The following is a 14,142-nucleotide window of genomic DNA, read 5'->3' on the forward strand; positions in this document are numbered from 1 at the left end:
CCAGCATGGCTAAAATCGAGCACACAGCCAGGCAATCTCCATAGACAAACATTGGCAGTAGAATAGCCCGTACTGAAGAGCTCAGTTGACTTTCAACGTGGCATCATCATAGGATGCCACCTTTCCAACTAGTCAGTTCGTCACATTTCTGCTCTGCTATTGCTTCCCCGGTCATCTGTAAGTGCTGTTATTGTGAAGTAGAAACGTTTAGGAACAACAATGGCTCAGCCGCGAAGTGGTAGGCCACACAAGCTCACAGAATGGGACCTTCGAGTGCTGAAGCGCGTAAAAATCGTCTGTCCTCGGTTGCAACATTCACTACCGAGTTCCAAACTGCATCAGCACAAGAAGTGTTCATCGGGAGCTTCATGAAATGGGTTTCCATGGCCGAGCAGCCTAAGATCACCATGTGCAATGCCAAGCGTCGGTTGGAGTGGTGGAAATGAGAATGTGTTCGACGAGCAAGTGTCCCCATACTTTTGGTCATGTAGTGTGTGTGTGTGTGTGTGTGTGTGTGTGTGTGTGTGTGTGTGTGTGTTTCCAGACTGACATTTTTCATTCTGATATTTCTTAATTTCTTTCTTTTTACTTTATGGATTATGTGTGTATTGTTTTGTATTGCTAGGTATTATAACTGCACTGTTGGAGCTAGAAACACAAGCATTTCAGTGCACCTGTGAAAACATCTGGGAATCTCTGTACGTGACCCATAAACTTTGATTTGACATGCAATCACGCACATATTTGACCCCCACGGTTTCCCACACTGATAGGCTCCCAGCTGGAGGAGATTTGACCCCCAGAAGGCCCCTGGCAGACACCAGCCCTGCATACCTCCTCCTTGGGTTCAGTCCAGCCGGGGCCTGGGCCGATCAGGATAGAAGGCCGGGGGAGGATTCCTGCTTTCAGCAACCTCACTCCCCTGGGGTTAAAAGACAGAGGTTTGACTTTAATTGAATGAGTTTAACTCAATAACCTTTAGTGTATATCATCCAATTGACGTTAAAATGACAAATTATATTTATTTACTTATGCAAATGGACATTGGTGACTTCAGCAAATTGTTGTATTCAGCCTTCAGCTAGTAGCCTAGCTGCTGGTAAGGTGTTACATTGATTGGATAAAGTACACAAGCATGTTACTAATGGTACTAGTTTTAAAGTCCTGAAGCTACAAACAGCTGAATAAGACAGCAGTGAAATGCTTTAGCCATCGTATTAAATCCACTGTAGAACCTTTAACAGTTGAGTGCACAGAAAAAGGCATAGAAGACATAAAAGAAAAAAGAATCTGCCTCTGGCTCTCGACGTGAGATCGAGAGAAAAATATGAAAAAAGCAGAATCTGATTCATTCCGTTCATCCCCACAGAATTGTTCTTTAAAGCCTCTCTTCCTGTGAGCGATATGACAAGGAAACAAAATCACACATTCTGCCTCAGGGTAAAGCTCCAAGCCAATGAGCGCCCTTTCCTTCCTGCCCCTCAGTGGTAGGAAACCATCATATTCATGTACCTGTGCTGTAAAAGCACTCAACGACGAAACACTACAATGTGGCTGATTAATAGAAGTGGGCAACACCAGTTATAATTGATGCCCTACGGCAAGGTTTCCCAAACTTGGTCCTGGGCCCCCCACACCCCCTGGGTGTGTGTTTTGGTTTTGCCCTAGCACTAGACAGCTGATTCAAATAATCAATTAATTATCAAGATTTGATTATTTGAATCAGCTGTGTAGTGCTAAGGTAAAAACCTAAATATGCAGCACTTGGGGTCCTTAGGATGAAGTTTGGGAAACACTGCTCTAAGGTGATTTTTCCCGACTACGACACCACAGGACTAGCATTGGAAAACACTCCCCTCTGGAAAAGTAAATGTTTTTTTAGCAAGGTTGTAATCTGACAGTGAGAGGAATGTAGAAAAGTACCCTGCACAATATACAATTCCCACACATTCCTTCTGAATATGAAGTAGTATCCTTTCAGCACAAAACTCAGTGTTATTGGCCAGGGTTTGGGCTGTGCAGAACAAAACAGATTTCTCTCACCGGAAGGAGATCTGATTTACCGTCCATCAGGACAGAGATGTTGTCACTAGTGTGTTATTTTTAGCGTCAGGTTTTCCTGACCATGTACCCTGACCAGAAAACAGTTCAGGAACTAGTTATGACCATGTGTCCTGACCAGAAAAAACTGCTTACGAGGAAGAAATAACTACATACAGTATGATATCTCCCTCATCATGTATAGTAAATCAACAGTTACCTTTAAGAGGCAATGTTTGTTCACAGTGCATGTGTGAGATGATGTCGCCCATATGCTTTTGATTTCTCTGATTTCTCTCTGTCAGCTCAGTTTCACACACACCACACGCATGCTGGCATGCTCACTTGGTAACACCTCTCCAGAATCTATTTACAAGGTCTTGAATGTACAGGTAGTCAATTATAAATGGCTGCCTGGCCTGCATTCCTACCTGACATGACACGCACTAAGATTAGCCTGTAAATACCTATCTGACATCTGCTAAGCTCTGAAACAATTCTGAGAGAGATAACTAACTAGGGGCGTGGTCTTTCTGTAGCTACATGCACTGGTGTTTGTCTGGCGTCTACCATAGTCTATCATGCCTGATTGTCATAACCTCATAGCTGGTAGCCTGGTGTTTATTTGAAAGAGACAAGCTGAAGTATTGTTAATGCTGTGCTTTAGAAAGGCATGTCGTTCACACAGCTCTCTGCTCCAGGCCCTGCAATCACCACTGAGATGAGATTTGGAATCCGCCGTGAAATCTGCCGTGTTTGCCAGGGCTGGGCTTTGCGTCTGTCTTTCTGTTCTTCTGTCAGTCTGTGTGCTGACAGGCTTGAATCACGCTCTTCTGCACGGACAACGGCAACAAACCCCAAAACACCATCAACCTGTTTACTTGGGGAATCGTGTTGCTTCGGCTGTGCTTTGGAGGTCACACATTCCACACACTAATTAACAATACACTTTGGTCTGGTTTCCCGGACACAGATGAAGCTTCGTCCTGGACTAAAAAGCCCTTTCAATGGAAAATTGTCATTGAAGTGTGAAAGACTAGGGTTGAAACACGGGTCTCCTGAGAGACACAAGAATGTGTTAGCTCCCCGATGGCTGTGTTAGCTCCCCGATGGCTGTGTTAGCTCCCCGATGACTGTGTTAGCTCCCCGATGACTGTGTTAGCTCCCCGATGGCTGTGTTAGCTCCCCGATGGCTGTGTTAGCTCCCCGATGACTGTGTTAGCTCCACGATGACTCTGTTAGCTCAACGGGCTAACACACGTCTTCAGGTCTCAGGTAGCATTACTCAGCACTTGAGCGTTTTTTTTTGTGTATATCCCTTATCTGCATCAATTATCTTTGCATTTTGATAGGCCTACTCTATTGACCACGTTCCAGGGTGACTACATTGCAGTCGGCTGCCAGATCTCACAACGCCTTGATAGGTGTTAAACATACTGTAATGACCCAGCTGGGTCATAAAGGGAAAAGAGACGGACTCTAGGTGTGCAGGTCAGAACACAGGTTTATTCCTAAACTGGGCTATTGTTCAGGCCACAGCCCACGCCGCTAAATGCCGAACGTACACAATTATACCATGTCGAGTTAAGGGTCACTCCCATAGGAACAGATCAAGGCCCCGAACAGAAAGAAAGAAGATGAGACAGTAATCCCTATTTATGCATTTCCAAATCCCGCGGGATTACCCATCATACCCCCCCAACCTTTCCCTCTGTCCTGACATGTTTAACCCCTGCTAGTAGCCATGAGAACCATAACACACCCACAAACACAGAACACAATACCGGGTCGTTACATAGCCCCCCCCTTTCTAAACCCTAGCCCCTAGGGTTACACAACAAAATCCTTAAAACGACCCGGAGGTCGCATCAGTCTCTTGGGCCTCCCCGTGGCTCTCACCGGTGAACCCCCAGAACACTCATCTGCCCCAATGTCATTTCCAGCGCCCTCCGAAGAAGCAGCCCCCATCCCAGGCTCAGGTTGCGCTAGAGTCTCCTCGTTAGACTGTTCCCGTGGGCTCACATCAGAGACCTCACTCCCATTTCCTACCGTTTTCCTCCCTCTGTAGGGAGTGGGGGGACCTCCACCCAGGAGTGGGGGGACCTCCTCCCTCTGCTCCGTGGGGGGACCTCCACCCGGTACGTCACCTCCCCCACTCTCTCTATCACCAGACACGGCCCCACCCATGCACTGTCCAGCTTTGGGCACCGCCCCTTCTTGCGCGTGGGGTTGTGAAGCCACACACATTCTCCCGCTCCAAAGTGCATCCCCCTAGCGCGCGAGTCGTAGTGGCGCTTTTGGCGCACCCCTGCGTTCTCGAGTTGCTCTCTTGCGAAGGTGTGAGCCGCTTCTAACCGGTTCTGCAGAAGACACACATAGTTCGGGCCAGGAAACCCCATCGTCATTATCAGGAGGGTGGCCAAACGTCAGTTCGGCTGGGATGCGCAACTCACAACCTAACATTAGTAGCGCTGGGGAGCACGCAGTCGATTCTTGAACAGCCGACCTACATGCCATAAGAATAAACGGTAAGTGGGTGTCCCAATCTCTCTGGTGTTTTGAGGTAACGATGGCCAGCTGCTGTGCTAATGTTCTGTTAAATCTTTCCACCAGCCCATCACTCTGGGGGTGAAGCGGAGTAGTGTGCGTCTTCTCCGCGCCTAACCGTCTACACAACTCTGAGAACACCCGTGACTCGAAGTTTCTCCCCTGGTCGCTGTGAATAGACTGTGGCACCCCAAACCGACTGATTATTCCCCCCACCAACGCATCAGCTACTGTCTCTGCCTCCTGGTCTGGGAGAGCGTAAGCCTCCGGCCACTTGGTGAAGTAGTCCATAGCGGTTAGAATCCACCTGTTACCGCTGTCTGTGGTTGGAAACGGCCCCACTATGTCTACCCCCAGTCTCTCCATGGGCTCCCCTACTGGGAATTGTTGTAGGAGGGCGTGTGACTGACCTGGAGGTCCTTTTTTAGCAGCACACTCGTCGCACTGCCTACAAAAGTCCTCAACATCCCTCCTGTGCCTGGCCCAATAGAAGCCTTTACGCACGCGCTTTAACGTTTTGGAGACCCCAAAATGCCCTGCGCCAACTCCCCCATGAAGCTGCTGTAACACGCTCCCCTGCAGCCTTTTGGGCACCACTACCTGCCACGTAATTTCTCCAGTTGCTGGCTTTTTCCACCCCCTCTGGAGCACTCCCTCAGCCACTCTAAGGACTGTGAATTTAGCCCACAGTCCCTTGGTGACTGGTGATAGAGGGGCTACTTCCCCCCACGGCGGTCGTCTTCTCTCTTCCACCCACCGCAGCACAGGACGCAGCTCTGCGTCCTCCTCCTGGCGACGCCTCCACTCCCCAACGTCCACAGCCTCAAGCTCCTGGCACTCTGTCACACTCAGCTGACTCACCGTGGCGGTGACTCCCTCCTCCCTGCACAGTTCTCTCTCTCTCGCTCCACCCATTTGGTGCAGTACCCACAGCCATCCTCAGCACACGGGCGGTGGGACAAGGCGTCTGCATTGCTGTGGCGAAGGCCGGCTCTGTGCTCCACCTGGAAGTCGTAGGGTTGCAGCTCCTCCAGCCAGCGGGCAATCTGACCCTCTGGCTCCTTGAAGGAGAGAAGCCACTGCAGGGCGGAGTGATCCGTCCGGACCACAAACGGCAGGCCCCCCAGGTAGTACTTGAAATGGCGTACTGTTGCCACGACAGCCAAAAGCTCTCTCCTTGTCACGCAGTAGCATTTTTCAGCCTTATCAAAAGTTCTGCTGTAATAAGCTACTACGTGTTCCCCATCAGGAGCCAGCACAGCCCCCAAACCCTCATTGCTTGCGTCGGTGTCCAGGATGAACGGACGGTTCGGGTCTGGTGAGGCCAGGACAGGGGCCTCCATCAGGGCACGTTTGAGGGCCTCAAACGCCCGCTGGTGCTCTTCGGTCGACTGAAAAACAGTGTCCCCCTTGAGAAGGTGGTTCAAAGGAGCCGCTACCCCCGCAAACCCGTTCACAAACCTACGATAGTAGGATGCCAGCCCCAGGAAGCTCGTAACCTCTTTTTTTTCCCCCTGGAACTGGCCACCCCCTCACAGCCTCTACTTTGTCTGGCATCGTGCTGATGCCCTCACCACCCAGCTGATGCCCCAGGAACGCCACCTCCCTTTGCATGAAATGGCACTTTCCCTGATGTAATTTCAGCCCCGCCCCCGAGATCCTCTCCAACACTCGCCTAAGTGCCCCCAGTGCCCCCTCAAACGATGTGCCGTGCACCAATATGTCGTCTAGGTACACAACACACTCGTCTCTCGGAACCCCCGCCAGCACTCTGTCCATGAGCCTCTCAAAGGTGGCAGGAGCATTACAGAGCCCGAAGCACAGCACCTTGAACTGCCAATGGCCCCTATCTGTGGAGAAGGCCATTTTTTCACGTGCCCCTGGCGAGAGGGGCACCTGCCAGTAGCCACTGCGCAGATCAAGGGAGGAGAACCACGAGGACCCTCTCACGTGGTCTAGCGACTCATCAATCCTCGGTAAGGGATAAGAGTCTTTAGTGGTGACAGAATTTAGGCCCCTGTAGTCAACACAAAACCTAAGTTTACCCCCTTTCTTAGGCACCATGACGACCGACGCGGACCATGGGCTATCTGATGGCTCAATGAAATCAGCCCGCAACATGTCAACAATAGCTGTGTCTGCTGCTTCCCTCCTGGCAAGGGGAATACGACGGGGCCGAATTTTAATGGGTCGGGCGTCCCCAGTGTCTATTTCGTGCTGAACTAGGTGCGTTTGTCCTACCTCATCTTCCCCCCAAGCGAAGCTATCTTTAAAGTCCAACAGCAGCTGCTTTAACTGTCTCTGTTGTCTCTCATACAGAGCCTGACAGTTCTTCAGCCACACAGCCTCGACGGCGTCGATAGCTTCCTCCTTCCCCCCGTCGGGCTGATGGGGTGAAGGAGACAGTGTGTTTTGGGCTACTGAGCTGCCTGTGCTTGCACCATGATGGGGAGTGAAGGCCGTCGCCGCCGGAGACAGCTGCTGGAATGGCACAACGACCAAGGGAGCAGCCGTGATAACAGGTGGAGTTTCTGCAAGCTTGGAGGAAGACGGAGGGACAGCCCTGCCCCCTGCTGGCCCTCCCGAAGGCGACATTCCCACTGTGGGCCCCCCCGACAGCCTCAAAGTGCCCGACGCTAAGTCCAACTGAGCCCCACAGTTTTTCAAAAAGTCCATTCCCAGTATACAGGGGTCCTGCACCGCTGCTACCCACGCCGGACACCCCACAGTTCTCCCCCCCACAGTCACAGATAGCTGACACTTCCCTAACATGGGGGCTAGCTCCCCCGTGACAGTCCGTAGCTGGACAAGGGTCGGCTCCACCCGCACCCCGACAGGTAGTATGTCTGGTCTCACCAGGGTTACTGTAGAGCCCTTGTCGACCAGGGCCAAACATTCCACCCCCTCTACCTTGACGATGACATTGCAGAAGTCCCCAACGGTGGTACGTCCCACCACAACTAGCGGACTAGGAAACACGGCGGCAGCTACACCCTGGGGGAGCAGGTCCCCACCCTCTTGTCTGCGCTGCTGGGTACCTCTTTTGCTTACAGTGGGTTCGGGGGCGGGGGGATGGGTCCGCGCTGCCCCCTGCGCGAGAACCCGCCGTCGTTTCCCTGGTGACGGGGGAATCTGCCACACTCCCGCTGAATGTGGCCAGGCTGGCCACAACCCCAGCAGACAATAGGAGTTGAGCTGACACTGCGACGCTGCCTGGAGCCCCTCTCCATGACAAGCGAAGCAGTCTTGACTAGCCCGCCCAACTCGTCGACCCACTCTGGTTTCGTGACCCCTGGCACCCCAGCCACCGCTGCTCTCACCTCTGGTTGACTGGCGACTTCCACTCTCACTCCCTCACCCCAGATCAGCTCCCTCTTCCTGGCTATCTCCACTGCAGCCTGCAGAGATGGTGGGTCCGCCATCTGAACATGCTTACCCAGTTTGGTGGAAGAGAGCGCTCTAATAAAACTGTCCCGTGCCAGCTCGTCTTGCACCCCAATCGGCATAGTTGCATAAGCCCGCCTGGTCAGGCTCAGAATACCACTTGCCAACGCCTTTAATGATTCCCCCTGAAGTCTCTTTTTGTTACTCAGTTCAATCCGCAGCATGTTGGGCTGCGCGTCGCTGCCGAAACGGCCCCCCAATGCCTCCACTAGCGCACCGTAGTCGCCCCTCTCGTCCGGGGCTAGCGTTAGCAGGCATTCCGACGCCTCCTCTGCCAGGCTCAGGGCAAGCTGTAACGCTTTCGTCTCGTCAGACCACCTCCCGGCTCTAGCCAACAACTCGAATTGAGTGAAAAAAACTTCCCATTTACCTTGTCCATTGAACTTTGGTAGTTTAGCCGCTACCGTGGCTAATGGCAATAGGCCGCTGCCATCTCTGTTTACTTAAGCAGGCCCCGCCATTTCCGCACCCGGTGACGTCGATATCCCCGTCGCCGTGACGTCTGCTCTCAAGCGGTGTGAAGGAAAACCCGCCAGTTCTGCCATCTTGCTGACTGACAATTTAACTCCCGCCATGTGGCCCTCCAGCTCTTCTACGGCAGTCGCCGCCCGACCCTCCCGACCGGGTACCCCCGAGCCCACAACGGACACATTGTCCGACTCTTCCTTAATTTTCCGCCTCGCCCCAAGCATCATGACTGTAGATGCGAGTCACGCTAAAGCCAACCCGGCCTATACTGAACAGCTAACTCGCCCAGTCTCGATCCCGTAGTTCGAAAGCACTTCTGACGCCAATGTAATGACCCGGCTGGGTCATAAAGGGAAAAGAGACGGACTCTAGGTGTGCAGGTCAGAACACAGGTTTATTCCTAAACTGGGCTATTGTTCAGGCCACAGCCCACGCCGCTAAATGCCGAATGTACACAATTATACCATGTCGAGTTAAGGGTCACTCCCATAGGAACAGATCAAGGCCCCGAACAGAAAGAAAGAAGATGAGACAGTAATCCCTATTTATGCATTTCCAAATCCCGCGGGATTACCCATCATACCCCCCCAACCTTTCCCTCTGTCCTGACATATTTAACCCCTGCTAGTAGCCATGAGAACCATAACACACCCACAAACACAGAACACAATACCGGGTCGTTACAATACTGTATCAGCTAAACACATGGTATGCTATAGCAATCTGATGCTTGACTGCACAGTTGACGACGTGGCACACAACCATTGGTTGCTGCGTGCAACATGACTACAATAATCAGCCTGGAATGTGACCACGGTCATGCCCATGGATTTCAGTTTGTATTGATCACGTTCCAGGCCAACTACATGCATTGCATCAACAATGGTCGTGTGCCACGTCAGAATGCGCAGTTGGGAATCAGATTGCTATATCACATGATGTGGTTAGCTGATATGTTAAATACCTATCCAGTCGTTGTGAGATCTGGCATGCGTCTGCAATGTAGTCAGCCTGGAACGTGGCCAAGAAAGATGCAACTCAGCAGTATTTCTGATGACCTGGGCCCAGTTTTTCAGAAGTTATCTATCTGGATTTTGCCTATTGGATAGGATTACATGCATAGAAATAGAAGGAATAGAACGCCCCCATTCAAGTCAATGATTTGTCCGGCACTGGAGGCCTGGACTGAAGAAAAGGAGCCTTCCATCTTGTATCCTGCACTCAAGCTACCATTGCAGGGCTTCCTAGGGAAGAGACCACAGATAAGTTAGGACAATGCAGCTACACTTCCCTAAGAAAGTATTTATTTGTATCCTTTATTTTACTAGGCAAGTCAGTTAAATACTGCCTAGGAACAATGGGTTAACTGCCTTGTTCAGAGGCAGAATGACAGATTTTTACCTTGTCAGCTCAGGGATTCAATCTAGCAACCTTTCGGTTACTGGCCCAACGCTCTAACCACTAGGCTACCCCTGGACTTTTTACAAATTTTGTGGTGTTACAGCCTGAATTTAAAATAGATTAAATGTTGATTTGTCACTGGTCTATAAACAAAACCCCCTAATGTCAGTCGAATTATGTTTTTAGACATTTTTACAAATTAATACAAAATAAAGCTGAAATGTCTTGAGTCTAAGTATTCAACCCCTTAGTAATGGCAAGCCTAAATATGTTCAAGAGTAATTTGGTTAACGTAAGTTGCATGTACTTACTGTGTACAATAATAGTGTTTAAAATGATTTACCCAGAAAGACTCACAGCTGTAATCGCTGCCAAAGGTGATTCTAACATGTATTGACTCTGGGTTCGGAATACTTATGTAAATAACATATCTGTATTTAATTTTCAATAATTGTGTAAACATTTCTAAAAACATGTTTTCACTTTGTCATTATGGGGTATTGTGTGTAGATGGGTGAGGAAAATAAATATAATCCATTTTGAATTCAGGCTGTAAAATGTGGAATTAGCAAACAGAATTTCTAAGCAACAGCTGGAGGCAGGGCTTTCTCCTATAGAGCTAAATTTTTATGGAATGATCTGCTTATCCATGTGAGAGACGCAGACTCAGTCTCAATGTTTAAATCTTTACCAAAGACTCATCTCTTCAGTAGGTCCTATGATTGAGTGTAGTCTGGCCCAGGGGTGCGAAGGTGAACGGCAACGCACTGGAGCGACGAACTGCCCTGGCTGTCTCTCCACTGGGATTCTCTGCCTCTGACCCTATTTCAGGGGCTGAGTCACTGGCTTACTAGTGCTCTTCCATGTCACTCCTAGGAGGGGTGCGTCACTTGAATGGGTTGAGTCAGAGACGTGATCTTCCTGTCCGATTTTGCGCCCCCTCGGGCTCGCACGGTGGAGGAGATCTTCATAGGCTATACTCAGCCTCATCTCAGGGTAGTAAGTTGGCGGTTTATTGATATACCTCTAGTGGTGTGGGGGCTGTGCTTTGGCAAAGTGGGTGGGGTTATATCCTGCCTGGTTGGCCCTGTCCGGGGGTATCGTCGGACGGGGCGACAGTGTCCCCCGACCCACCCATCTCTAATCTATGTCTGTTATATCTGGTGTAATTCTCCTGGCTTATCTGGTGTCCTGTGTGAATTTAAGTATGCTCCCTCTAATTCTCCCTCTCTCCCTCCCCTCCCGGAGGACCTGAGCCCTAGGATCATGCCTCAGGACTACCTGGCCTGATGACTCCTGGCTTTCCTTAGATCACCTGGTCGTGCTGCTGCTCCAGTTTCAACTGTTTTGCCTGCGGCTATGGAACCCTGACCTGTTCACCAGATGTGCTACCTTGTCCCGGACCTGCTGTTTGACTTTCTCTCCCGCACCTGCTGTCTCGACCTCTGAATGCGTGGCTATGAAAAGCCAACTGACATTTACTCCTGAGGTACTGACCTGTTGCACCCTCTACAACCACTGTTATTATTATTTGACCCTGTCACCTATGAACATTTGAACATCTTGAAGAACAATCTGCCTTAAATGGCCATGTACTCTTATAATCTCCACCTGGCACAGCTAGAAGAGGACTGGCCAACCCTCCGAGTCAGGTTCCTCTTAGGGAGTTTTTCCTAGTCACCGTGCTTCTACATCTGCATTGCTTGCTGTTTGGGGTTTTAGGCAGGGTTTCTGTATAGCACTTTATGACATATGCTGATTTTAAAAGGGCTTTATAAATAAATGTGATTGATTGCTTGAATAAGTCAAGGGATATGAATACCTTGAAATCACTGTATGTCATAAATTTGGCTCTCCAGACCCTCGAGGTCATTTTCACATATGAATTCGGTACCCTGTTGCGGTTCCCTGGTGTGTTTGTGACAGTTCTGCAAAATACATTTTGCTTTCAAAAGACCTGAAAATATCACCTTTAGGATGCGATTTGCAAGACACACATTGTACATGACATTAGCAAGCTAGCTTGTTCACAATGAGCAACAAGTTCCACTGTCTTAACACTAGGGTCTATCACTCAAGCTGTACAGTAACATGTCAGGATGTGTGTTTTGAAAGCAACCAGATTCAGTAGAGTAGTTACACTGGTGTCAGGAGAACAAGGTCCAAGTAGGTTAAATACACTAGAGCCACCTGAAAACACACACATCCATCTCCTGTGAAGTGTTATTGAATCCTCCCATAAACCCCGCTCACACTGAAACCCTTTTCAGTGTGCCATCTCCAATATTTTCCTCTCAGACCATTCTTTCAAGCAAAGTTTCGGCAACTATGGTGGACGCAGAACCATAGCATTGCATGCGTTCTTAAAGCTGACAAACTCTAAATACAGTAGGGAAAAATAGGTACACCCCTGGAAAGTATTTTTATTTGGACAGATGGATATGTAATGAAACTGAAATACTTTATTTTGCAATCATTTATTCATAAAATAAATATCTAAAATAAGTTAAAAAAAAGATAAAAAAAGTAAACCCCTAGCTTCAATAGCTGGTGTTGGCTGAAATAACTTAATGAAACCATTTCTTGTAACTGTCTATCAGTCTCTTATAACGACTGGGAGGAATATTTTCCCCACTCTTCTTGACACTGTTGAAGCAGCACTGTAATGTTCAAGGGATTTCTTGCATGCACGTCCCACTTCAAGTCCCCCCACAGCATTTCGACAGGATTCAGATCTGGGCTTTGCCTCGGCCATTCCATAACCCTCCATTTCTTCTTGTTGAGCCATTCTGTTGTAGCTTTGCTTGTGTGTTTTGGATCATTGTCCTGTTGAAAGATCCATGTTCGGTTCAGCTTCAGCTTCTTGACAGATGGCCTCACATTCTCCTCAAGAATTCTCAGGTACAATATGGAATTTATGGTTGACTAAATGATGGCAAGTTGGCCCTCAGGCAGCAAAGCAGCCATAAACCATAATTCCACCGCCTCCATGCTTTACGGTTGGTATGAGGTTCTTCTGTTCAAAGGCAGTGTTTCGTTTTTGCCAAAGATGGCGTCTGGAATTGCAGCCAAACAACTCCACCTTTGACTCATCTGTCCAGAGCACATTGTTCCAGTAGTTTTGGTCGTTACCCAGGTGTTGTCTGGCAAACGTCACTCTGGTCTTGATATTCGTTTTTGAGAGCAGACTTCTTCCTTCCTGACCTCCCATGTAGGGCAAGTTTGTGCAGTCTCTTTCTGACAGTTGACTCATGCACTTTGACATTGATTGTGTCGTGAGAGGCCTGTAGACCCCTTGATGTTACCCTGGTGTTCTTAGAGACTTCTATGAGCATCTTTCGGTCAGCTCTTGGGCTGAATTTGGTGGGATGACATGTTCTAGGTAGATTGCCAGTGGTCTGGAATTTTCTCCATTTGCATGATCTGTCGGACAGTAGAACGATGTTCTTGGAATTGCTTGGAAATGGATTTGTAACCCCTCCCAGACTCATGGTCATCAGTAATCTTTCTTCTGAGGGCCTCTGAGGTCTTTTGATCTTGGCTGATGTATTACCACCAAACCAAGTTTCTAATCTTTATGGAAGGCTGTACCCTCCCAAGGTACTCTCTAATGATTTCCTAATAATTTGCACCTGTATTGGTGCACCAGATCCACATTTTAGCCATTGTAGGTGATGGTAAAGGTAGGGGTGTACACATTTTTTCTGCATAAGGAAACTGCATTTTTGGTCATTTTAATAGTTTATTTTTTAACTAGGCAAGTCAGTTAAGAGCAAATTCTCATTTACAATGACCGCCAGGATAAAAACACCAGTAATTGCAACAAAAAAAGGGGCCTTAAAAAACCTTAGATTATCTTCTGTACCTGTCTGGCAGAACGACAGATTTGTACCTTGTCAGCTCGGGGATTTGATCTAGCAACCTTACGGTTACTAGCCCAACGCTCTAACCACTAGGCTACCTGCCGTTAATTGCATAACATTTTCAAAGTACATTTTTTTGTTCCATTGGGTTACCTTTATCAATGAATGTGGTTGGAATTTCGCTCAAATGTCCATGTGCCTAAATGTGTGTAAAAAAAAAAAAAGACCACTTTCCAAAGGGTGTACTTTATCATGACTGTATAAGTCTGGGTGCATAACCAGGCTTGCGTAGTACAGCTTGGCTCAGGTCACCTAGTAGGCCTAACAGTAATGTGACATGGTCAAGAGAGTGGCTATATCTAACACCTTTTAAAAGGTT

This window comes from Salmo salar, chromosome ssa11, assembly GCF_905237065.1.
Source record: "Salmo salar chromosome ssa11, Ssal_v3.1, whole genome shotgun sequence".
Lineage (NCBI taxonomy): Eukaryota > Metazoa > Chordata > Actinopteri > Salmoniformes > Salmonidae > Salmo > Salmo salar.